Source organism: Pan paniscus, chromosome X (assembly GCF_029289425.2).
Source record: "Pan paniscus chromosome X, NHGRI_mPanPan1-v2.0_pri, whole genome shotgun sequence".
Lineage (NCBI taxonomy): Eukaryota > Metazoa > Chordata > Mammalia > Primates > Hominidae > Pan > Pan paniscus.
Genome location: NC_073272.2, coordinates 93,865,903 through 93,889,753, shown reverse-complemented (window position 1 = coordinate 93,889,753; position 23,851 = coordinate 93,865,903). Strand labels below are relative to the sequence as shown.

The following is a 23,851-nucleotide window of genomic DNA, read 5'->3' as shown; positions in this document are numbered from 1 at the left end:
GTGGTCTACAGACATGAATAGACAATTCTCAAAAGAAGATAATACAAATGGCCAACAAGTATATGGAAAAATGCTCAAGATCACTAATGATCAGAGAAATGCAAATAAAAACCTCAATGTAATACCACCTAACTCCTGCAAGAATGGCCATAATCAAAAAGTAAAAATAATAGATGTTGGCGGGGATGTGGTGAAAAGGGAACACTTTTAGGCTGTAGGTGGGAATGTAACCTAGTACAACCATGATAAAAAACAGTGTGGAGATTCCTTAAAGAACTAAAAGTAGATCTACCATTTGATCCAGCAGTCCCACCACTAGGTATCTACCCAGAGGAAAAGAAGTCAGTATATGAAAAAGATACTTGCACACGTATGTTTATAGCAGTACAATTCGCAGTTGCAAAAATATGGAACCAACCCAAATGTCCATCAGTCAACGAGTGAATAAATAAATAAAGAAAATGTGGTGTGTATATATATCTATATATAGATATATATACACACACACAAACACACACACACACATATATATACACACACCATATATACACAATGTGGTATGTGTATATATATATATATATACACCACATTTTGTTAGTATTCATATATATATATATATAGACACACACACACCATATGTACACAATGTGGTGTGTGTGTGTGTGTGTATATATATATATATATCACATTTTGTTAGCATTCATACACACACACACACACACACACACACAATGTAATACTACTCAGCCATAAAAAGGAACAAAGTAATGGCATTCTGAGCAACCTGGATGGAACTGGTGACTATTATTCTAAGTGAAGTAACTCAGGAATGAAAAACCAAATATCATATGTTCTGACTCATATGTGGAAGCTAAAGTATGAGAACCCAAATGCATAAGAATGATACATTGGAATTTGGAGACTCGGGAAAGGGTGGGGGTGGTGACGGATAAAGCACAACACATTGGGTACAGTGTACACTGCTCAGGTGATGAGTGCACCAAAATCTCAGAAATCACCACTAAAGAACTTATTCATGTAACAAAACACCACCTGTTCCTCCAAAACATACTGAAGTAAAAAATATTAAAATAATAAAATGTGGTGAATACTATAGAATGCTATTCAGCCTGAAGAATGTATTTTGCAGTAACTTGAATGGAACTGAAGGCCATTATTCTAAGTGATGTAACTTAAGAATTGAAAACCAAATACCTTTTGTCTCACTTATAAGTGGGAGCTAAGCTGTGGGTATGCAAAGTCATACAGAGTAGCATAATGATCATTGGAGACTCAGAATGCAGAAAGGTAAGAGATGGCTAAGGGTGAAAAATAACATATTGGGTACAAAGTACACTACTTGAGTGATGGGTGTGCTAAAATCCTAGACTTCTCTACTATACAATTCACCCGTGTAACCAAAATCCACTTGTACCTCTAAAGCTATTGAAATAAAAAAATTAAAAAACAGTATTCCTATATGTGTTTGAATGAATACTTTGTATCTTGTTGTGGTAAAGTAGTAAATGGAATTTGAATTTCTTTTACTCAGTGTGTGTGCACACCTGTGTGTGTGTGTGTGCATGCATGTGTGTGTGTGTCTGTGTGTAGGGAAGAGTAAACATACTATATTAGGGGATATGACAAATGTTCCATAGATGCTATATATGTTTAAACGACCCTTTTAGTTACCTTTAAGTACAGTTCTTAAAAGCTAGAAAAACACCTATGACTATCATTTTTTGTTCTGAAGATTACATCAAAGGAACATTCCAATGAAATTAGTCTTAAGGGGAAATCAAAGACTTTTAAGAAGACAAACCAAAGATTTTAAGAAGACAGAGCAGTTTTACTACAATGTGTTTGTTGATTTTAATCCTCTGAGTTTTCAAGTATACTTATTTTATCTCAAATATTAAGGCCTTCAGAGTTTCCAACATACAAATAAGCAGAATTACTATTAAATATAGTGTCCAAAATGGGACATTTTTGAGAGTGAATAGAGACTCAATTAATCATAGTGGTAGAATAACATGCAAAGGCAAGACCTCCCCCAAGCAAACTAGGAAATATGTTTACTACAACTAAAAGCTGATGATAATTAAATTAACGACTAATATACTAGTTCACTCGTTTTTCTCTCCCAGTAAGCCAATTTTAATACAGGGATGTCTGTCTTTTTCAAGTCCATGACAAGCTAGATCACATGCTCATTTTGAGTGGGAGTCAGGTTTTAAACTTTCTTTGTCCTCATATTCTCTAAGTGAGTACAGCGGGATAAGAACTGAATAATACCAATAATGACAAGTACGTGCTATGGGTCAAGCACTGTTCTAAGCACTTTATAAGTACAAACAAATTTTAGACCCTCCATAGTCCTGTGAGGTACTAATGTTATCATCTCCACCTTAAAATAAATAAACTGAAAAAGAGCTGTTAACTTGCCCAAGCTTACATAGCACTAGAATTCACACTCTCTCGTCTCCTCTCCTGCTTTTATTCTCCTCTGCTTATGTCCCTGTCTCCTTCTTCCTCTGTTTCTGCTTTCTTCTTCCCTTTTTTCTTCCTTTCTTGTATCTCTTCTGTCTCTTTTATTTATTCCTCCTTCTCTTCTCTAATCTCTTATGTTTATGTTTTACGGTATAGCCCATTTTGTGAAAAGGTTCTACTACTCAAGAATAAAAAGGTGTATAAACCACTGGATTTAATGTTCTCTGTATTTCTAGTCCTTAAATATTTCAATGAATATCATTTACTGACTATTATGTAGAAGAATATATTCTAAAATGTAGCACAACATAAAAAATGAGAATGAGTAGGAGATTCCCTGAGTTAGAGGAATGTGCAGTTTAATATAAGAATCAAACAATATCTAAACAAGAAAATAAGTTACATTATTATTCCACAGAAGAGAGTTCAGTCTTACAGAGATATTCCCTGCAGTTGAACTCTTGGTATATGCTCATTTAAAATTGTGGATGGGGTATACTTGGATTAGTTCCTATCAAAGCAAATTACTACCTAAGTAACTCTTATTTCCTTAAAGTATAGAAGTTACAAGTACACCCTGTTCTCTCTACCCTTCTAATTCTTGGCCAATCTTCCAAGATTCACCCAGTAAATATTTAGTACCCTCTCTAGGTCAGGAGTAATACTGGGATTCATCACATTTACCAAGCTTTTTGAAATTATGTGTTTACTCATTTTTCTCTCCCAGTAAGCCAGTTTTAATCCAGGGATGTCTGGATGGGTGGGTCTGTGTGATGACACTTTGTGAGATTATATGCAACACTTTATGTCTTTGAACATATAATATGTCATTTTCTGGGCAGAGATTCAATATACTTCCCCAGAATTTCAAAAGGAGCCATGTGACATAAGAAGTACCTCCATCATAATTTGGATATTGAGCACCTCAGTGGTTAAGATCATAAACCCTAGATTTAGCCCAATCACCTATAAAATATGTAATACATGGTAAATGACACAATTCTTTAGCTTGAGTTTCCTCTCTGGTTTATTGTGAAGACTAAATGAAGTGATTTGTGTAAATCAGTTAGTGTAGTGTCAGGCACTTAGTATATGCCTGATAAACATTAAGGAAAAATACAGTGTTTTTCATGTAGTAAGCATTCAAATAACAAATACGTAATGTGAGCATCTCCTTAAGGCAGAGTTCCTCAACCTTGGCACTATTGACACTTTGATCCAGATAATTATTTGCTATGATGGGCTGTATCATAGGATGTTTAGTAGTATCCTTGACCTACTAGATGCCAGTAGCACGCCTCTCTCAGTTATGGCAACCAAAATGTCTCCAGACATCGTCAGGTATCCTCTGGGGGGCAATCACCTCCTCGCCTCTAAGAACATGTTAATAGAGTTGAGCAACAGGTTATAATACAATTGTTTTTATCGGTTTAATATATCACAGTCAGAGGTAACATACTGACCTAGTAGGTAGCAGATCACTTTTTGTGGAGGGGACTGATTTGATTTCCATTAATTGACATTCCCTAGAAAACTTCAACTACATCCTCCAGGAGTCCAGAAGCCATGGTTAAACAGGTAAGTTGAAGCATTCGCCAATGTGAAGACACCTTGAAATATCTTCTGTTATTAGAGCATATCTAGGCACTTGCTAGGCAAATATATGGCTCCCCCACCATTACAGAAAACCAGAATAAGCTAACAGACATGAAAAACAACAACAAAAACAACAACAAAACTACTTCAATCTTAGAAACAGTGTTTCTAAGGCAAAATTAGAAGAACTTTTATGTCAAAATCATTTATTTCAACAAAACAGGTATGCTTAAAATTTACTAATCTTTCATTCTATCAGAGAAATTACCAAAAGGCTGTTATGGAACATAAAGATGCTATGGAAATATCTGAAATTTTGAAACATGAAACAAACCCTGGAATTCCTTGGTCCTAAAATTTTACCCAATGTCTTCTAGGTAAGGTAGTATATGGGTAGATTAATATTTAACCTTAGGTATTGAAATGCATTTTTACCATTTGGTCATGATGAAGTGAGAAAGTATGATATTTTATATTTTTGGTCTTTAGAAAACATGCAGGAAAAAGTAGCTTCTCTTTTCAAGCCAGTCAGTGCACAATGCTAACATGATACGAATTCTATTTTATCATAAGATCTTATAAATATAATGAAGCACTTCTGTTTAAGGTGCTTGTCTCAAAAGCCAGGGGGTCTATTTTTAATTCTTATAGGATTTAAACTGTTCCTTAATTTATATAAGAAAATATTTCACTAATGAGATAAAAATGTTAAACCAACAGTTAAGCTGTTTGCCTACAAAATTTAGTGTCTCTGTGTGTAAGAGCCATTGATGACTAGGATTTCAAGGTCATATTGCAAAAGAGCAATTTGTGAGAGAAAATTATTCTGATCTTTTTCAAAGCTTCACTTATTCCTTACCATAAAATGCATTTTCACAGTTTACCATTAATCTTTATTGGTTGCAGAAAACTGATAGAAGGTCTGGTGTCACATGCTATGCTCTGTACCTGGGGATTTAAAATATAGGAATCTTGCTTTGATTTATGTGGATGATTAGACTTTTATGTAACTATGAACATAATGTATTTTCTTTTTATATATTTTTATGAAAAATTCTGCAAAATTAAAAATTATTTTAAGTAAGTTTTAGTGTGTTTCTCCTTCATATGAGAAATATATATATATATATACACACACACATATGTGCTTATGCATTATACTCATGCATCTTTCTTTGAGTAATACATGTTTATCATGAAGACGTGCAAGTGTGGGTAGAATGCCTTTGGGAAATAAATATATTCTGAGTGTAAAAATTATCGTGACTAGGGAATGTGCAAAATCAGTCTATATATTAAGTTATACTCTCATGACCTCTAGCATATTGGAATCACAGTTGGCATTTCAGGTTATTTATGCTTAGAAAATGTCCTACTTAAAAACACCATGGAGGAAAATAGTTCATTTTGCTTCTGTGAAATATGGCAACTGCTCATATTTAATAGTATACAGATTTTTGAATTTGCTATCTCAGAGATGTGCAAATAATTTCAAATTGAAAAGTAGTATTCTATTTTTCAGTTCTTCCCTCCTCTTTATGGTGTTTACATTCATTGTACAATCAGGCATTTATACCTTAATGAAATCCAGCTAAACCTAAACAATGCTAATTATCTGGATGAAAGCCTGTAAAAGTGAATGTGAAATTCATTTTACTCATTTTATATGCATATATATATATTATACATATTAAGGTTAAAATCATGGGAGGACAGACTATCAGACTTGAAAGTTTCCCTAGAGAACATTCAGGCAAACCCTCTCATTTTCCAGATAGAGAGACTGAGGCCTAGATGAAGGAAACAACTTTGCCAGTATAAAAAATAATGATATGCCCTAATCTCCAACTTGATACTGCACATAAGTAAGCCCCAGAAACTGACCATAAAACAATCAAAGGAGAGAGTAATGACATAGCAATACTATTGAGATATTTAAACAGTGGACATTTTCAAGTGAAGATACAGGAAGCACTAGAGAGAAAGTGTTTATTTTCTGTGATATTTTTACTTTTCTTCTCTTGTGAAAGCCAGGCTGATCCATTTACTGGGTTGTTTTTTTTTTTTTAATAGGAGGTAGAGAGATAAGCATGAAATGAGAATAAGTTTAAGTTTTATGAGAAAAAGTACAGCAAAAGGAGCAGTAGGTCATAAGACAGCACTTACTCTTAGTGCACAAATAGATAAAAAACGTTTAAGGGAGGCAAGTGATAAAAAGCATTAGAAAAGTAGAAAGCAAGAGAAACACACCATGATGTTGTAAGTATTAATAGCAAGTGGTACAAACATTAATAATAATAAAACTAGCTATACTTTAACACACTTGAGGAGGCATTTTACAAAATTTTGGGCAGAAACACTTCTAGGGACAATAACTAGCAAGCTTAATAGATCCAGATAACTATAAGATTTTAAAATAGGATTGTCAAAACAAAGAGAACAGAAAAATAGACCTGACTTGGGTGGGCTCTCAGAGTCATCTGGTAACTATGCTAGTGCTCATACAGGAACTAACAATCCACATTTGCCTCATGTGTATGTTGGTCCACTTGATAAAGTATAGATGGATTAATCAGGGTTCTCCAGAAAAACAAAACCAACAGGATGTGTGTACACATGATTTTAGTTTATATTCTGTTGCTCATAACAGAATACCTGAAACTGCAGTAATTTATTAAAGAAACAGGATTTTTTTTTTTTTATAGTTATGGAAGCTAAGAAGTCTAAAGTCAGGCGACCACATTTGATGGAGGTCTTCTTTCTGGTTGGGACTCTGAAGTCTCAAGTTGGTTCAGAGCATCACATGATAGGAGGGGTGAGCATGCTAGTTCAGGTCTCTTATCTTCTTATAAGGCCACCAGTGCTACTCCTGTGATAACCCATTAATCCATTAACCCATCAATCCTTTAATTCATAAATGAATTAATACATTCATGAGGGCAGAATGCTTATGACCCAATCACCTTTGAAAGGCCTTAGCTCTCAATACTGCCACATTGGGGGTTAAATTTCAACATAAGTTTTGGAGGAGACAAACATTAAAACAATGGTATTCTTCCTCTGGCCCCCAGAACATGATGACCTTCTCACATCCAAATATGTTTATTCTATTCCCATAGTCCCAATGTTGTCATATATATCAGCACTAACTCAAAAGTCCAAAGCCCCATATGTAAAGTTAAAAGAAGTTATCTACTTCCAAGGTACAATGGTAGGACAGGTATAAGGTAGACATTCCCATCGTGAAAGGGAAAAATAAGCAAAAAGAACGGGGTAACAAGCCCCAAGAAAGTCTGAAACCAAAGACGGCTGACATTAAATCTTAAGGATGGAGAATAATTTTTCTTAATTCCGTGCCCAGCATCCTGTGCACAGGATTCTCAGCCCACGTGTCAGCTGCCTCAAATTGGCATTGCACACACTGGTAGCTGTACGGTTCTGGGGTCTTGGGCAGTCCCACTCCCACTTTACTAGGCATTGCCCTGTGGGGACTGTCTAAGGCAAATTCCACCCCACATTTCTACTCAGCATTGCCCTCGTGGGAGCTCTTTGTGATGACTCTGTCCTTGCAATAAGTCTCTGCTGGGCTCAAAAGCTGTTTGGTACATTTTTTGAAATCTAAGTGAAAGCTGCCATGCCTACACAGGCTCTTGCATTCTGTGGGCCCACATAATTACCACATGGATGCCTCAAAGGTTTACAGCTTCTATCATTCAGAGAAGCTGGTCAAGCTGCACCTGGGGCTACGTGAGCCATGGCTTGGGTGGCCAAGGAGTCTTCTGCTGGAATGCAGGGCAGAGACATCAAGGGGACCTGGGCAGCAAGCCCATGGAGGGAACCCTGGGTCTTTTCACAAAAACAATTATGCCCTCCTAGGTCTCTGAGCCTGTGATGGGAAGGGAAGACTCAAAGATCTCTAAAGAGACTTCAGGGTCTTTTATCCATTTTCTTGATAATCCCTTCTCTCTGGACTAATCTCCTTAGCAAATTCACTTGACTTTACCCTTTGTTTCCTCTCACAAACATGTTTTTTCACTCTACATGACCAGGCTTAGAGTTTTCCAAATATTTCCACTTTGCTTCCCTTTTGATTATAAATTTCTTTAAATCAATTTTTCCTTCTCACAGCTTAATATAAGCTGTAAAAGTAGCTATGTAGCAGCCCAAACACTTTGTTCCTTAAAAATTTCTTATGTCATATCCTAATTCTTTGCTTTTAAGTTCTGCATTCATAAAGCCCTACATCAGATATGATGCAGCCAAGTTATTTGTCAGTGTATTAGTCTGTTCTCACGCTGCTAATAAAGACGTACCTGAGACTGGATAATTTATAAAGAAAATGAGGTTTAATGGACTCACAGTTCCACATGGCTGGGGAGGCCTGACAATCATGGTGGAAGGCAAAAGAAAAGCAAAGGCATGTCTTACATGGTGGCAGGCAAGAGAGCATGTGTAGGGAAACTGCCCTTTATAAAACCACCAGATCTCATGAGATTTATTCACTATCACAAGAACAGCATGGGTAAAATCCACCTCTATGTTTCAATTACCTCCCACCAGGTCCCTCTCATGACACATGGGGATTATGGGAGCTATAATTCAAGATAAAATTTGGATGGGGATACAGCCAAAGCATATTATCCAGTTATAAATAAAAAGAATGGCCTTTATTCTAGTTTCTGATACTTTGCTGCTCAGTTCTATCTAAAACCTCACTAGATGATCTTTACTGTCCAGATTTCTATCAGCATTTTTGTCATAAACACTTAACCAATCTCTAAGGATTTCCAAACTTTTCTTAGTCTTCTTGTTGTCTAAGCCCTTACAAGAATCTTGGCTTTTTCTAGCCTGCTCCTCCAAATTCTTTCAGCTTCTGCCTAATACCCAGTCCCAAAGCAGCTTTCACATTTTCAGGTATTCATTGTTATCATTGACTATTTGGTACCAATTTTCTGTCTTATTTAATTTACTGCTACTTTTAACAGAATACTTGAAACTGCGTGATTTGTAAAGAAAAGAAATTTATCTTTTTATTTTTACACATATAGAGGCTAATAAAAGTCTAAGGTCAAGTGGCCACAGCTGGTGAGGGCCTTCTTACTGGTGAGGACTCTGCAGAGTACTGGAGCAGTGCAGGGTATCACATGGTAAGGCAGGTGAGTATGCTGGCTCAGGTATTTCTTCTTATAAAGCCAGCAGTTCCACTCACATGAGAACCTATTAATTCATTAAGTCATAAATATGTTAATCCATTTATGAAAGCAGAGCCCTCATGACCCAATCACTTCTTAAAGACCTCACCTTTCCATACTGCAACATTGGGAATTAAGTTTCAACATGAGTTTTTGAGCGGATAAACATTCAAACGATAGTCAATATAGGACCTTTATTACAAGGGATTAGCTTAAACAAGTATGGAAGTGGGCAAGTTCAAAATACACAGGGTGGGCTGACAGGCTGGAAACCTGGGAGAGCCAATATTTCATTCCAGTAAAAAGATCATCTGCTGTAGATACAAGAAAGGCTGTTATTGCAGGTAAAGTCCAAGGAAAGTCAGCTAGAGATTTTTCTCTTGTTCTGGGAAGATCCGTCTTTATTTTTTTTATTCACGACTTCAACTGATTGTATTAGGCCCATTCACATTATGGAAAACAATCTGCTTTACTCAAAAGTTTGCCTATTTAAATAATAATCTCATCCTAAACACCCTGAAAAAATACCCAGAACAATATAGAATCAAATATACGGGGAACCTGAGCCCAAGCCATTTTGACCATTATTGTAGGGATATATAAGGACATAACTTATCTGCATATATTTGTGACCTCGGATTGTGATTAAGCTCTGTTTACTCCACTCTAAATGAGTAACCATACTAGACTTTCTCTTGGTGCTCATATGAGTAATACTCATATTCCTTCAATAGTTAAAGAATAAAGCTAAAGGAAGGAAAATTGATTTTTTAAAACTTGAAATATAACAATCAATCTTATTTATGGAAATTGAGAGGTAGAATAAGTCTGATGAGACACAAAGACTTAATGTAATAAATACAGAGCTCCAAATTTTTATTCCTCTGCAGTTTCCACTCTGAATAGTAATTGCTAATCTGATTTTTCTAGTGTCATTATGACTTGTTTGAGATGCTTAATACAGCTATAAAGCATTTGTCTTGTACTCTGTTATACTTCACCTATGGTTGTCTATGTGTTTTCCTCCGCTGCAAAAGTAAACCATTTGAGCTTGGCTTACGCAAAATGTCACTCATAAATAAACTCCTTTTATTGCTTTGTCCATTCTTTCCATGAAATTGGGGAAATTGTGTGCATTCTCATAGGCCTGTTAATTAATGATTGCATGGATATATGTAATTTCTGAGAATACATTTATAAATTATTTTGTTTAAAGAGGGAGGAACTGAAAACATTACAAACATATGCAATTTTGTTCTTAGAAATAGAATTTTAACCATATTTTGAAAAACAAATATTTTATGAGGGTAAGTTCTCCATTCTTTGTTTAAACTATAGCCCTTCAGTTTCTCTTGCTTAATAACAATTTTATACTCTCATATTTTTTGTGAGTGATGAAAAAAAACTTTTTCTTGCAAACTTCTGTTTAGTCATGAAATAAAATTTAATGCAGTGAAATTTAAAATACCATTTAAATACAGTGACACTATAAGTGATTTCATGCTATATTTTGGTATTTCAATTATAAAACCAACTTGGATAGTATCTGAATAGATTCTACATTACATAGGCCCCAGTCTATGACAAATTCTTGGTTAACAAAGTTTTGGCATAATTATAACTATTTTATTAATCAGCCTTCTCCTAATTATATGTAAAAATTTCCCAATCCTCAGCTTACCTGTATCTTTATTCTATTGGGATGGGAGTGGAAAAGTAGGATTGGAGGCATCCTATAGACTGCTTTGAATCTTCTCAGAACTGGAAACATAGAGACCCACTGAAAAGAAAATCAATATTTCACTTATTTTACTGCAAGAGCTTGGGAGAAATGTTATTTTACAACTCCTCTGACTTACAGTCAAAGTGTTGTTTTGACCAAGATCTTTTGAGTTGATGGTTGAAAAGGAGACATACCAAAGCTTTTGTGTGTAATAACTGTCCTAGTCCATTTTCTGCTGCTACAACATAATAATACAGACTGGATAATTTATAATAAGGGAAAATGTATTTGGCCCATGATGCTGAAAGATATGAAGTCCAGCATCAAGGGTCTTCATTGGGTGAGGGTGTTCTTGCTATATCATAACATGATGGAAGACATCAAATGGAAAAGAAGCATGCTCAAGAGTTAGAGAAAATTGGGCTTCAGTAGGTCCTTAAAAAAAAAAAAATGAGACCAGGTAATTTATTTTAAAAAAGAAGTCTAATTGACTTATGGCTCTGCAGGCTATACAGGAAGTATGATGTCCGCATCTGCTCAGTTTCTGGGGAGACTGTCAGATGTTTTCAATCATAGCAGAAGGCAAAGGGAGAGCTGGCACAATGCAAGAACAGTAACAAGAGGAGAGGAGAAAGAGATGCCAGACTCTTTTTTTGCTTGTTTGTTTGTTTTGTTTTTTTTGAGAGGGAGTCTCCCTCTGTCGCCAGGCTTGAGTGCAGTGGTGTGATCTCGGCTCACTGCAACCTCCACTTCCTGGGTTCAAGCGATTCTCCTGCCTCTGCCTCCCAAGTAGCTGGGATTACAGGCACGCACCATCACGCCCAGCTAATTTTTGTATTTTTAGTAGGGATGGGGTTTCACCATGTTGACCAGGATGGTCTCAATCTCTTGACCTCGTGATCTGCCCGCCTTGACTTCCCAAAGTGTTGGGATTACAGGCGTGAGCCACTGCACTGGGCCGAGGTGCCAGACTTTTAAACAACCAGATCTTATGAGAACTCACTTGCTATTGAGAAGACAGCACCAAGCTATGAGGGACCTGCCCACATGATCCAAACACCTCCCTTGAAGCCCCACTCCAACACTGGGGATTATATTTCAACAGGTGATATCAGTGGGGACAAATATTCAAACTATTAGTGATACTGTGAATTTCTTTTGTTGTTGTTGTTTGTCTGTTTTGAGATGGAGTCTAGCTCTGTTGCCCAGGCTGGAGTGTAGTGGTGTGATCTCGGCTCATTAAAACCTCTGTCTCCTGAGTTCAAGGGATTATCCTGCCTCAGCCTCCTGAGTAGCTGGGATTACAGTCGCCTACCACCACGCCCAGCTAATTTTAGCATTTTTAGTAGAGACAGGGTTTCACCATGTTGGCCAGGCTGGTCTCAAACTCCTGACCTCAGGCAATCCACGCACATCGGCCTCCCAAAGTGCTGGGAATACAAGCATTAGCCACCACACCAGGCTGTGAATTTCTTTATATGCTTTTTGGCCACATATATTTGTATTTTGAAAAGTGTCTGTTTATGTGTTTATGTCCTTTGCCCACTTTTTAATGGAGTTGTTTGTTTTTTGCTTATTAATTTGTTTCTTATAGATTCTGGATGTTAGACCTCTGTCAGATGCATAGTTTGCAAATATATTCTCTTATTCTTTGGGTTGTCTATTTACTCTGTCAATAGTTTGTTTGTTTGTTTTTTCCTATGCAGAAGCTCTTTAGTTTAATTAGATGCCATTTGTCAATTTTTGTTTCTGTTGCAATTAATTTTGGTTTCTTCATTATAAAAGTTTTGCCAGGGTCTATGTCTAGAATACTATTTTCCAGGATTTTTTCAAAAATTTTTATAGCTTTAGGCTTTACATTTAAGTCTTTAATCTATTTTGAGTTTAGTATATGGTATAAGGAAGGGGTCCAGTTTCAATCTTCTTCATGTAACTAACCAGTTATCCTAGAACCATTTATTATATAGGGAGTTTTTTTTCATTGCTTGTTTTTGTTGACTTTATCAAAGATAAAATGGCTATATGTGTGTGATGTTATTTCTTGGCTCTCTATTTTGTTCCATTGGTTTATGTTTCTCTTTTTGTACCAGTACCATGCCATTTTGGTTACTGTAGTTTTGTAGTACAGTTTGAATTCTGGTAATATGTTGCCTCCAGCTTTGTTCTTTTGGCTAAGAATTAGTTTGGCTATTATGGCTTCTCTTGTTGTTCCATATACATTTTAGAATTTTTTAAATTCTATAAAAAATGTTATTGGTTGTTTGATAGGAATAGAATTGAATCTGTAAATTGCTTTGTATAGCATGGCCTTTTAACAATATTTATTCTTCCTATCCACCAGCACATGGAATATTTTTTCATTTGTTTTTGTAATCTCTGATTTTTTTCAATGTTTTGCAATTCTCATTTTAGAGATCTTTCACCTCACTGGTTAGCTCTATTCCTAAGCATTCTATATTTTGGTGGCTGTTGTGAACTCAGCTTGGACATTGTTGGTGTATAGAAATACTACTGATTCTTTTCCATTTGTTTTTTTATCCAGAAACTTTGTTGAAGTTGTTTATGAGACCTAGAAGCCTTTGTGCCAAGACTATGCAGTTTTTTAGACATTAAATCATATAATTTGAAAACAGAGATAGTTTGACTTTCTCTTTTCCTATTTGGATGCATTTCATTTTTTTCTCTTGCCTGATTGCTCTGGCTAAGACTTCCAGTAATATGTTGAATAGGAGTGGTAAGAGTGGGCAACCTTGTCTTGTTTCGGTTCTCAAGGAGAATGCCTCCAGCTTTGGCCCAGTTAGTATGTTGCTGGCTATGGGTTTGTCACAGAGGGCTCATTATTTTGAAGTATATTCCTTCAATGCCTAGTGTATTGAAAATTTTAACGCAAAAGGATGATGAATTTTATCAGAAACCCTTTCTGGATCTATTGAGATGATTATATGGTTTTTGTTTTTAGTTCTGTTTATGTGATGAATCACATTTATTGATTTATGTACATGAAACCATTCATGCACCCCAGGGATAAAACCTACTTGATCATGGTGGTTTTAATTTTTGTTGTGCATTTGGTTTTCTAGTATTTTGTTAAAGGTATTTTCATCTATGTTTATCAAGGATATTGGCTTGAAGTTTTTTTTGTTTTGTTTTTGTTTTTTGTTTTGTCTTTTCCCTGTTATGGTGTCAGAATGATGCTGACCTCAGAGAATGAGTTAGGGAGGAGTGCCTACTTATCAATTTTTTGGAATAATTTCAGTAGGATTGGTACCAGATCTTCTTTATACGTCTGGTAGAATTAGGCTGTGAATCCATCAAGTCCTGGGCTTTTTCTGGATGGTAGGTATTTTTATTATTGATTCAATTTTGAAACTCATTATTGGTCTGCTCAGGGTTTGAATTTCTTCCTGGCTCAGTCTTGGGAGGTTGTATGTTTTCAGGAATTTATCAATTTTTTGTAGTTTTTCCAGTGTGTGTGCATAGAGGTGTTCATGATAGTCTCTAATGGTTTTTCATATATCTTTGGATTTGATGGTAATGTCCCCTTTGAGATTTCTGATTGTGTTTACTTCAATCTTCTCTTTTTCTTTGTTAGTATAGCTAGTGGTCTATCTTACTCATTCTTTCAAAGAAGCAAATTTTGGTTTTGTTGGTCTTTTGTGTGGTTTTTCACATCTCAATTTTATTCAGTTCATTTCTGATTTTAGTTATGTCTTCTCTTCTGAAAGCTTTGGGTTTGGTTTGCTCTTGTTTTTCTAGTTCCTCAAGGTGTGATATTAGGCTGTTAATTTGAGATCTTACCAACGTTTTTATGTGGACATTTACAGCTATAAACTTTCCTCTTAATATTGCTGTAGCTGTGTCCCAGAGATTTTGGTATGTTTTAGTATTATTCTCATTAGTTTCAAATAATTTCTTGATTTCTGCCTTAATTTCATTTTCATTCAGGGGAAGGTTGCTTCATTCGTATGTAATTGTATGGTTTTGAGAGATGTTCTTGGTATTGATTTCTATTTTTTATTGCACTGTGGTCAGAGAGTGTGGTTAGTGTGATTCCTTTTTTTTTTCAAATTTGCTGAGTATGTTTTTATGGCTGATTGGTTGATTTTAGAGTATGTTGCAAGTACACATGAGACAAATGAATATTCTGTTTTTTTAGGAAGGAGATTTCTCTAGATGCTTGTGAGGTTTATTTGGTCAAGTGTCAAATCTTGTCCTGAATATCTTTGTTTTATGCCTTAAAGACCTGTCTAATACTGCCAGTGGACTGCTAAAGTCTCCCACTATTTTGCTATGGTGTTCTAGGTCACTTTGTAGGCCACTTGGAACTTTGTGAATCTGGGTGCTCTTGTGTTGGGTGCACATATATTTAGGATAGTTAAGTCTTTTTGAATTGAACCCTTTATTAATATATAATGTTCTTCTTTTTCTCTTTTGATGGTTGTTGGTTTAGAGTTTCTTTTGTCTGAAATCAGAATAGCAACCCCTGTTTTTTTTGTTTGTTTGTTTGTTTTGTTGTTGTTGTTGTTTTGGTTTTCCATTTTTGCAGTAGATTTTTCTCAGATTTTTCTCTATTTCTTTACTTTGAGCCTATGGGTGTCATTGCATGTGAGATGGGTCTCTTGAAGACAACATACTGGTGGTTCTTGCTTCTTTATCCAACTTACCCCTCTGTACCTCTTAATTGGTGCAGTTAGCCCATTTAAATTCAAGGCTAATATTGATCCTGTCTTTGTGTTATAAGCTAGTTATTATGCAGACTTGATTCTGCATAATAATAGTTGCTTTATTATATCAATGGTCTATGTATTTAATTGTGTTTTTGTGGTAGCCAGTAACTGTTTTTCATTTTCATATTTAGGACTCTCTTAATGACCTCTTATAAGGTTGGCCTGGTGGTAACAAATTGCTTTAGCATTTGCTTGTCTGAAAAGGATCTTATTTCTTCTTCATTTAACAAGCTTAGTTTGGCTAGATATAAAATTCTTGGTTGAAGATTTTTTCTTTAACAATGCTGCATATAGGTCCCCAGTTCCTTCTGTCTGTCTTTTATAGTGTCTGCTGAAAGTTATATTCTTAGCCTGATGGGGTTCCTCTTGTAGTTTGCATGCCTCTTCTCTCTAGCTACGTTTTATATCTTTCCTTTCATTTTGACCTTGGAAAATCTGATTACTATGTGTCTTGGAGATGTTCATCTTGTATAATATCTCATAGAAGTTGTCTGCATTTCTTAAATTTGAATGTTGCCTCTCTAGTGAGGTTAATAAAATTTTCATGAACAATATCCACAAATATGTATTCAAAGTTGTTTATCTCCCTCTCATTCAGAGATGCCAAAGAGTCATAGTTTTGGTCTCTTTACATAATCCCATATTTCTAAGAGATTTTGTTCACTTTTTATCTTTTTTCTTTAATTTGCATGACTGTTTGTTCTGGAACCAGTCTTTGATCTCAGTGATTTTTCTTGAGCTTGTTCTATTCTGCTGTTAATACTTGTGATTGTATTATAAAATTATTCCAGTATGTTTTTCAGCTCTATAAGATCAGTTTGGTTCTTTCTTAAATGTATAAATATTTTTTCTTTTTCAGCTCCTGTATTATTTTTCAATAGTTTTTTTGCAGAACAGGTATTGTTTTGTTACATATGCAAATTCTTTAGTGGTGATTTTTGAGATTTTGGTGCACCCATCACCCGAGCAGTGTACACTGTACCCAGTGTGTAGTCTTTTGTCCCTCACTGCCTCCCCTGAGTCCCCAAAGTCCATTGTATAATTTTTATTCTTTTGCATTATAAGCTAGCCTAGCTCCCAATTATAAGTGAGAACATACAATGTTTGCTTTTCCATTCCTGAGTTACTTCACTTAGAATAATTGTCTTCAACTACATCCAGGTTGCTGCAAATGCCATTATTTTGTTCCTTTTTATGGCTGAGTAGTATTCCATGGTGTGTGTGTATATATGTATATAAATGTCACATTTCCTTTATCCACTCATTGATTGATGGGCAGTTGGGCTTGTTCCATATTTTTGCAATTGTGACTTATGCTGTTATAAGCATGTGTGTGCAAGTGTCTTTTAACTTCTTTTGTCTGGCTGGACATCTAGGAATGGAATTGCTGGATCAAATGGTAGGTCTACTTTTAGTTCTTTAGGGAATCTCCATACAGCTTTTTAATAGTGGTTGCACTAGTTTACATTCGCAACAGCAGTGTAAAAGTATTCCCATTTCACCACATCCATGCAAACATCTATGATTTTTATTTTTTAATTATGGCCATTCTTGCAGGAGTAAAGTGGTATTGCATTGTAGTTTTAATTTGCATTTCCCTGATAATTAGTGATGTTGAGTATTTTTTCATATTTTTGGGCCATTTGTATATCTTCTTTTGAGAATTGTCTATTCATGTCCTTTGCCCATGTTTTGATGAGATTATCATTACTATTATTATTATTATTACTTTGCTCATTTGTTTGAGTTTCTTTGCTCATTTGTTTGAGTTTCTTATAGATTCTGGATATTAGTTCTTCATAGGATGCACAGTTTGCAAATACTTTCTTCCACTCTGTTGGTTATCTGTTTATTCTTCTGATTATTTCTTTTGCTGTGCAGAAGTTTTTTGGTTTAATTAAGTCTCATCTACTTATCTTTGTTTTGTTGCATTTGCTTTTGGGTTCTTGGTCATCAAGTCTTTGGCTAAATCAATGTCTGGAAAAGTTTGTTGTATTCTACAGTGTTTATTGTTTCAGGTCTTAGATTTAAGTCTTTGATACATCTTGAGTTGTATTTTGTGTATAGTGAGAGATGAGGATCCAGTTTCATTCTTCTACATGTGGCCTGCCAATCATTCCAGCACCATTTGCTGAATAGGGTGTCCTTTCCCCACTTTATGTTTTTGCTTGCTTTGTGAAAAATCAGTGGGCTGTAAGAATCTGTCTTTATTCTTGGGTTATCTGTTCTGTTCCATTGGTCTATGTGCCTATTTTTATACCAGTACCATGCTGTTTTGGTGACTATGGCCTTACAGTATAGTTTGAAGTTGAGTAATGTGATGCCTCCAAAATAGTTCTTTTTACTTAGTCTTGCTTTGGCTATACAGGCTATTTTTTGGTTCCATATGTATTTTAGAATTGTTTTTCTAGTTGTGTAAAAAATGATTATCATATTTTGATGGTAATAGCATTAAATTTGTAGATTGTTTTTGGCAGTATGGTTATTTTCACAGTATTGATTCTAGCCATCCATGAGCATGAGATGTGTTTCCATTTGTTTGTGTCATCTATGATTTCTTTCAGCAGTGTTTAGCAGTTTTCCTTGTAGAGGTCTGTCATGTCCTTGGTTAGGTATGTTTCTAAGTATTTTATTTATTTGTTTGTTTGTTTGTTTATTTGTTTGTTTATTTATTTATTTTGCAACTATTAGGGTTGAGAACTCAAAGAAACTTAGTTTTTGATTTGATTGTCAACTTGGTCACTGTTTATATATAACAGTGCTACTGATGTGTGTACATTGATTTCATATTTTGAAACTTTATTGAATTCATTTATCACATTACTGAATTCATTTATTAAATCTGGAAGCTTTTTGGATACATTATTAGGGTTTTGTAGGTATACAATTATATCATCAGTGAACAGTGACAGTTTGAATTTTTTTTTACTGATTTGGATGCCCTTTATTTTTTTCTGTTGTCTAATTGCTCTGGCTAAAACTTGCAGTACTATGTTGAATAGAAGTGGTGAGAGAGGGCATCCTTTAATTGTTTCAGTTCTCAGGGGTAATGCTTTTAACTTTTCCCCTTTGATATAATGCTTGCTATTTGTTTGTCATAGATAGCTCTTATTACCCAAATGTATGTCCCTTCTATGATGATTTTGCTGAGAGTTTTAATCATAAATGAGTGTTGGATTTTGTCAAATGCTTTTTCTGCATCTATTGAAATAATCATGTGATTTTTGTTTCTAATTCTGTTTATGTGGTGTATCACATTTATTGACTTACGTATGTTAAACAATCCCTGAATCTCTGATATTACACTCACTGGAGCATGGTTAATTATCTTTTTGATATAGTGTTGGAATTGGTTAGCTAGTATTTTGTTGAGGATTTTTGCATTTATGTTCATCAGGGATATTGGTGTGTAGTTTTCTTTTTTTCTTATGTCCTTTCTTGGTATTGGTATTAGGGTGATGCTGGCTTCATAGAATGATATACAGATGATTCTCTCTTTCTCTATCTTTTGGAATAGTGCTAATAGGATTGGCACCAATTCTGCTTTGAAAGTCTGATAAAATTCAGCTGTGAATCCATCTGGTCCTGGACTTATTTTTGTTGGAATTTTTTTTTATTACCATTTCAATCTCACTGCTTGTTATTGGACTGTTAAGAGTTCTATTTTTTTCTGGTTTAATCTAGGAAGGTTGTATATTTATAGGAATTTATCCATCGCTTCTAGGTTTTCTAGTTTGTGTGCATAAAGGTGTTCATGGTAGCCTTGAATGGTCTTTTGTATTTCTGTTGTATTGGTTGTAATATCTCTCGTTTCATTTATAATTGAACTTATTTGGATCTGTTCTCTTCTTTTCTTGGTTAATCTCACTAATGGTCTTTCAAATTTGCTTATCTTTTTGAAAAAAAAGTTTTTTTTTATTTACCTTTTGTATTTTGTTTGTTTTTTTGTTTCAATTTTATTTAGTTCTGCTCTGATCTCTGTTATTTTCTTTCCCCTTCTGGGTTTGTGTTTGGTTTGTTCTTGTTCTTTTACTTCCTTAAAGTGTGATCTTAGATTGTTTATTTGTGTTATTTTAGACTTTTTGATGTAGGTATTTGAGGCTATGAACTTTCCTCTTAGCATCACTTTAGTTGTATCCCAGAAGTTTTGATAGGTTGCATCACTGTTATCATTCAGTTAAAAGAATTTTTAAATTTCCATCTTGATTTCTTTGATTCCCAACAATCATTCAGGAACAAGTTATTTAATTGTTTTTTATTTGCATGATTTTGAGGGTTCCTTTTGGAGTTGATTTCCAATTTTTTTCCACTGTGGTCTGAGAGAGTATTTGATATCATTTCAATTTTTGTAAATTTACTGAGACTTCTTTTGTGGCCTATTATATGGTCTTTCTTGGAGTATGTTCCATGTGCTGATGAATAGAATATATATTTTGCAGTTGTTGGGTAGAATGCTCTCTAAATGTCTGTTAGTCATTTGTTGTAAGGTATAGTTTAAGCCCATTGTTTCTTTGTTGACTTTCTGTCTTGATGACATGTCTAGTGCTGCCAGTCGAGTATGGAAATTCCACACTATTATTATGTTTTCGTCTCTCTAATTTTTTAGGTCTAGTAGTAATTGTTTTATAAATTAGGGAACTCCAGTGTTTGGTACATATATATTTAGGATTGTGATATTTTCCTGTTGGACTAGTCATTTTATCATTATATAATGCCCCTCTTTGTCTTTTTTAACTGTTGTTCCTTTAAAGTCTGTTTGGTCTGATATAAGAATAGCTATTCCTGTTCACTTTTGGTGTCCGTTTGCATGGTGTATCTTTTTCCACCCCTTTACCTTAAGCTATGTGAGTGCTTATGTGTTAGGTGCATTTCTTGAAGATAGAAGAAACTTGATGGCTGAATTCTCATCCATTCTTCCATTCTGTATTTTTTAAGTGGAGTGTTCAGGTCATTTACACTCAACATTAGTATTGAGATGTAAGGTGCTATTATATTCATTGTGTTAGTTGTTGCCTGAGTGCCTTGGTTTTTTGTTGTCGTTGTTGTTTTTGTTTTTGTATTTTTCATTGTGTTATTGTTTTATAGGCCTTGTGAGATATATGTTTTAATGAGATTCTATTCTGGTGTATTTTTTGAGGTATTATTTTAAGATTTAGAGCTTCTTTTATCAGTTCTTTTAGTGCTGGCTTGGTAGTGGCGAATTCTCTCAGAATTTGTCTGAAAAGACTGTATCTTTTCTTCATTTATGAAGCTTAGTTTTGCTGCATACAAAATTCTTGGCTGATAATTGTTTTGCTTAAGGAAGCTAGAGATAGGACCTCAATTCCTTCTAGCTTGTAGGGTTTCTGCTGAGAAATCTGCATTGATCTGATAAGATTTCCTTTATAGGTTACCTGATGCTTTTGCCTCATATCTCTTAATATTTTTGCCTTTGTCTTGACTTTAGATAACCTGATGACTATGTGCCTAGATGATGATATTTTTGTGATGAATTTTCCAGGTGTTCTTTGACCTTCTTGTATTTGGATGCCTAGATGTCTAACAAGGCCAGGGAAGTTTTCCTTGGTTATTTCCTCAAAAACGTTTTCCAAACTTTTAGATTTCTCTTCTTCCTCAGGAGCACCAATTATTCTTAGTTTTGGTCATTTAACATAATCCCAAAATTCTGGAGGCTTTGTTCATTATTTTTAAATTCTTTTTTTCTTTTTCTTTGTTGAATTGGGCTAATTCAAAAGCCTTCTCTTCAACTGCTGAAGTTCTTTCTTCTACTTGTTTATAACTTTCTTCTGCTTGTTTGATTCTATTGTAACTTTCCAGTGTATTTTGCATTTCTCTAAGTGTGTCTTTTATTTCTAAAAGTTGTGATTGTATTTTATTTATGCTATCTATTTCTCTAGAGATTTTTCTGTTTACATCCTGTATTTTTTTTTTAATTTTATAAAGTTGGTTTTCACTTTTCTCTGGTGCCTCCTTGAGTAGCTTAATAATCAACCATCTGAATTCTTTTTCTGGCAATTCAGAGATTTCTTCTTGCTTGGATCCATTGCTGGTGAGCTTGTGTGGTCTTTTGGGGTTGTTAAAAAACTTTGCTTTGTCATATTACCAGAATTGTTTTTCTGGTTTCTTCTCATTTGGATAGACCATGTCAGAGAAAAGATCTGGAGCTCAAGGGCTGATGTCATATTTATTTGTCCCACAGGGTGATCCCTTGATGTGGTGCTCTTCCCCTTCCCCTAGGGATGGGGCTTCCTGAGAGCTTAACTACAATGATTGTTATTGCTCCTCTGGGTCCAGCCACGCAGTTGAGCTACCAGACTCTGGGCTGGTACTGGGGAGTGTCTGCAGAGTCCTGTAATGTGATCTGTTTTCACGTCTCTCAGACATGGATACTAGCACCTCCTCCCATGGAGGTAGCAAGGGAGTGAAGTGGACTCTGTGACAGTCTTTGGTTGTAGTTTTGTTTAGTGTGCTTGTTTTCTCTAATGATGCTTGTGTTAGCTGTGAAGTTTTCACATGGACAGACTCAGGACCTCTGGTTAGTCAGAATGTTACAGGTGATGGAATCAGCTGCTTTTTTCTCCTTTCTTAGAGTGGGCTTGTTCTTTTATGAGTTGCTGTAATGGCTTGAGTTGGTTATTCTCCAGCCAAAAGGTGGTGCTTTTAAGAGCCGTCAGCTGCAGTAGTATAGGGGGGATATAAGCTTATCCTAAGGTTGCCTGAATAAGTATTTGTGTTTCTCAGGTGATGAGTGGGGACATAGAGTTATCAGGAGATTATGTTTGTTGTCTTAGGCTACTTGGGTGGGTAGAGAAAGGCCATCAGGTGGGGGAGGTTGGGTGTGTCTGCCTTGTGCAGGGCTTGCTTTGGTCACTGTGGGGCAAAGAGGTGTGGTTCTCAGGCTAATGGAGTTATGTTCCCAGGGAAATTATGGCTGCCTCTGATGCATCATACAGGTCTCCAGAAAAGTAGGGAAAAGCTGGCAGTGACAGGCCTCACCCAGCTCCCACACAGCCAGCAAGGCCAGTCTCATTCTAACCATACCTGGCCAAGAGCACTGAGCTTATATCCAGGCAAGCTGGTGAGCAGGCCTGAGATCTTGTCCCAGGCTACAAGCCTCCCCACTGAGAAAGCAAGCAGGGATTTCAGGCACTGCAGCTTCCCACCTGCTGCAACTTCTGTGCTCATATCTGCACTTCCCATTGGTCCCTACCACAGATTTTGCACAGGAAAATTTACACTTGGTCAAAATTATTATAATGTTCAGCTGAAAGTTTCTTTCTCCCTGTGGTCCTTTCCCAATTCCACTGGCAGCCCTCCCCAAGAAACCCTGTGAGATAAAGTCAGAAATGGCTTCCCCGGGGACTGGAGTGCCTACAGAGCTCTTCCCATTGCTTCTTTTACTTTTATATTTTGCCTGGCTTTCTAAATTTGTTTCAGCTCTAGGTAAGGTTAAATCCCTCTCCTGTGATCTAGATTTTTAGGTTCCCCAGTGAGGATGTGTGTTTGGAGACAGACCTTGCCCCTCTCACATTTTGGCCACTCACAGATTTTTGGCTGTCTCACGGAGTTTCCAGCAGCAAGACACTTCTTTCAAAGGGTCTGTGAATTCTTTTGGTTTTCCTGGTATGTTTCTATGGTACTTCTTGGAGCAAAAGTTCATGATGCGAGTCTCCACATGCTATTCTGCTCATCTGAGTGGAAGCTACAAGTCAGTCCTTCCTGCTGTCCACTATTATTTTCCCTTCCCAGCTCCTGTATTGTGTTACCGTAATCCTTAGATTTCTTTGGTTGGGTTTTGACTTTCCCCTGAATGTCAGTGATTTTCTATCCATATTCTGAATTCTATGTCTGTCATTTCAGTGATTTCAGCTGGGTTAAGAACCATTGCTTAGGAGCTAGTGTTGTCATTGGAGGAAAAAAGACACTGCCTTTTTGAGTTGCCAGATTCTTGCACTGGTTCTTTCTCATCCGTGTGGGATGATATTCTTTTAACTGAGGTATATTTTGAGTTCAGTCAGTTGACTTCTTCAGAGGGCTGATGTTTTGTGCAGGGTCTTTAGCTGAATTCTGTAGTTGAATTCTTGTCCTTTGTTTCAAGGGGATTATAAAAGCAAAGCATTTTT

The 23,851-nt window shown here is 35.7% G+C and overlaps 1 pseudogene; it reads right to left on the bottom strand.

Moving 5' to 3' along the window:
* LOC100974170 (tubulin beta chain-like) overlaps positions 1-22,928 on the bottom strand; it is a 62,182-nt pseudogene extending 39,254 nt beyond the window's left edge.
* Positions 22,929-23,851: the final 923 nt, after the last annotated feature.